This window comes from Pterocles gutturalis, unplaced genomic scaffold, assembly GCF_000699245.1.
Source record: "Pterocles gutturalis isolate BGI_N339 unplaced genomic scaffold, ASM69924v1 scaffold9409, whole genome shotgun sequence".
NCBI lineage: Eukaryota > Metazoa > Chordata > Aves > Pterocliformes > Pteroclidae > Pterocles > Pterocles gutturalis.
Window position 1 is genome coordinate 397 of NW_010135687.1, and position 2706 is coordinate 3102.

Genomic DNA, 2706 nt, shown 5'->3' on the forward strand with positions numbered 1-2706 from the left:
TGCCACGAGGGGGGGGTCGGCGTGGGCTGCATCCCCCTCCTGACCATCTGAGAAAAAAAAAGGGGTCTTTTGGGGGGGGAACCGTCTTTTCAACGACGGGAGAGGTTCTAAGAGTGTTTCGTGATGCAAAATCCACACGGGTGCGCTTCCAGGTGCTCGAGTGTCATTGACAAACACACACAGGAAAAAAAAACTTGACCAAACAATCCCCACCCTTGGCTTTTTTGGGGCTGAGGCTCCCAAAAGATTGAATGTGTTGAAATACGGATGTGCCGGTGCGAGAGGACCTGCCCGCCTCCCTCCATCGCTCGGAGCTGCGGCGGAGCCGAGCCTTCCTCTCACCAGTGGTTTTTCCCAACTGCCCAGCGCTCTGCCGGCACCTGCGCCTTCAGGAAGCGCCGTTGGAGGCTGGGGGAGGGAGAACAGGCTTAATTGCGACATAAAAACAGCCACTTTCATGACTTTGAAAAATCCATCTGCGCCTTCTGGCAGCAGGAAAGTGACCCCGACACCCCCGGAGTTCGATCAGCGGCAATCTTTGGGGGTTTGTGGCTGGGCACGGGCAGCTCTCGCTTCATTTTACCGAAACAGGACAAACCCACTGGCATCGCTTCCCCGATGGCATCCAGGCTGTGCATCTCATGGTGCTTCTTACGCAAGACCGCGCTGGCATCTCGAAGCTTTCTTCAGCTCGATGGGGAAAACTTCTCCGCAAGAGCCACGCGATGGAGAAACCAGGAAGAGGAGAAACCCGTCGGTTAAACCATGGAACTGTTTCAGGAAGGTTGGGAGGAGAAGGCTCAACGTAAACGACACTAAGCACCAGTCCTGGGATTTCAAAATGGGAAATAGGCCAAAGTGTTAATTGTACAGACATCCCTTAAATTAAAGTGGGATCTGTTTTCCAAGTTGATGTTTAAGAGGCGGCTGGAGCAGGGATCTTTTAGGAAGGGCAAGAAATCCACGGGGAGTTTGTCACGGCTGTGCCGGAGCTGCCGTCCCTGCGGGGAGAGAGGATGGGCAGGGGGACGCAGGGGGAGTGACTCTGCAAAGGGCCAGGGGGAAGATCATGCGTCGGCGGAGCCGTGGCGTGGGCACGATCGACACCGTTGGCTTTTTCTGGTTTGCCGCGCTGGGAACGGTCTTGGCGGTGGGTTTTGCACCCTTCAGCCCTTCCCTTGCATGAATGTGAACCGCCATCGCTCCAGGGCTCGCTTCCACCCCCGTGTCCCCCCGGTGTCCCCCCCCGTGCTAAAAAAGTGCGCCGCCCCCCGCGGGTGGGACAGGGACAGGCAGCTGCCAGCCCTGCCTGCGTGGGCAGGAGCGCGACACTAATCCCGCCGGCAGCAGCAAGGAGATGGGAATCTCACCCCTTGTCCTGCCCCATCCCAGCGTTTTGGGGGCCCCCTCCTGTCCCCCAAATCCATCCCCCCCCTTGTTCCTACCCGCCTCCCAGCGTCGCTCGGGATTTGACCTTTGGGTGTAAATGTGGCTGTCTATATATTCAGGTACTGTGTATATTTTCGGTCTATATCACGAGCGTATCAGGCTATAAAGGTGATTTTTGTCGGTATATATCGATTTCCTCCGTGTGTACCCGTATCACCCGCTCGGGTGGATTCATTCGGCGTTTCCGTGCTGCTCAGACTCTTTAAATAGGGAAGAAAAACCCCCACCCACCACAATTGGGATTGAAATGGCTTTTTGGGGCTGTAAACTGCAGCAATAACCCAGCTGGAGCTGCGCTGGGGGCTCTGCAGAAGGACCAGCCCCTCGGAGGGAAGGACCATCCCCTATTTTTCTGTCTCTTTACCCGACTCCCCCTGGCTCTGGTGCCAGCGTCCCGATCCACATCCCTTCTCCCTCCCGGCATCTCCCAGCTGGGCTTCTGTGGCCGTAAGACCGGGAATATCGGATCAAATCCTTTTGGAAGAGCAGCAGCTCTTGCTTCATGCCCGGATCTGCTAAAGCCGGGGCTGGTGGTGACCCCCAGGCTGGTGCCCAGCACCACGGTGGCCCTGGGGACTCGGATGTCCCCCAGCTTTGCCACCCGGGCTCCCCAGGTTTCATTCCCCAGGGATTTCTTTGCTTTTTTTTTTTTTTTCCTTTTACAATTGAACCAAAGAGAAAGGGGAGCTCCTGCCCCATCAGCGAACGGCACCTCTATCCTCATCCCCAATCTGCAATGGGGCAGAAAAATTCTGAATTTTGGGGAAACAAGCCCCAGGGATGGGAATTCCTGGGAGAGCGTGATCCGCGTGGTGCAATCCTCGGTAAATCCCACAGCCTCCAATTCAAGGAAAACCCCACCAAAAAAATTTTGCAAAAATGCATTAAAGATCCTCGGAATAGCGGCACGTTCTGGGAGGTTTTTGCCACGCTGCTTCTCCCCGCCTGCGCACACCAACCCCTGTGCCCACCCCAAAGGGACACTTTTACTGTCACTTGACGCTTTTTGTATTAAAACCAAGAGAAATTCACCCCCTGGCCGGCTGCTGTGGCGTCTGTGGGGGAGACGGGGAGGGTTTTGGGGTGTGATGGCGTGGTCTCCGGGTGGGGATGGGGTGTTTGGGTCTGAGCTCCGAGCGGAGCGAGATTTTTTTTAGAAAGGCAAAAAAATTAGGAAAAAAATAACAGGGAGAGGGGAGGGGGCTCCTGGTTTTTTGCTCCATAGGGACTCTGGGCTTGGGAGGATGTTGGATCCTG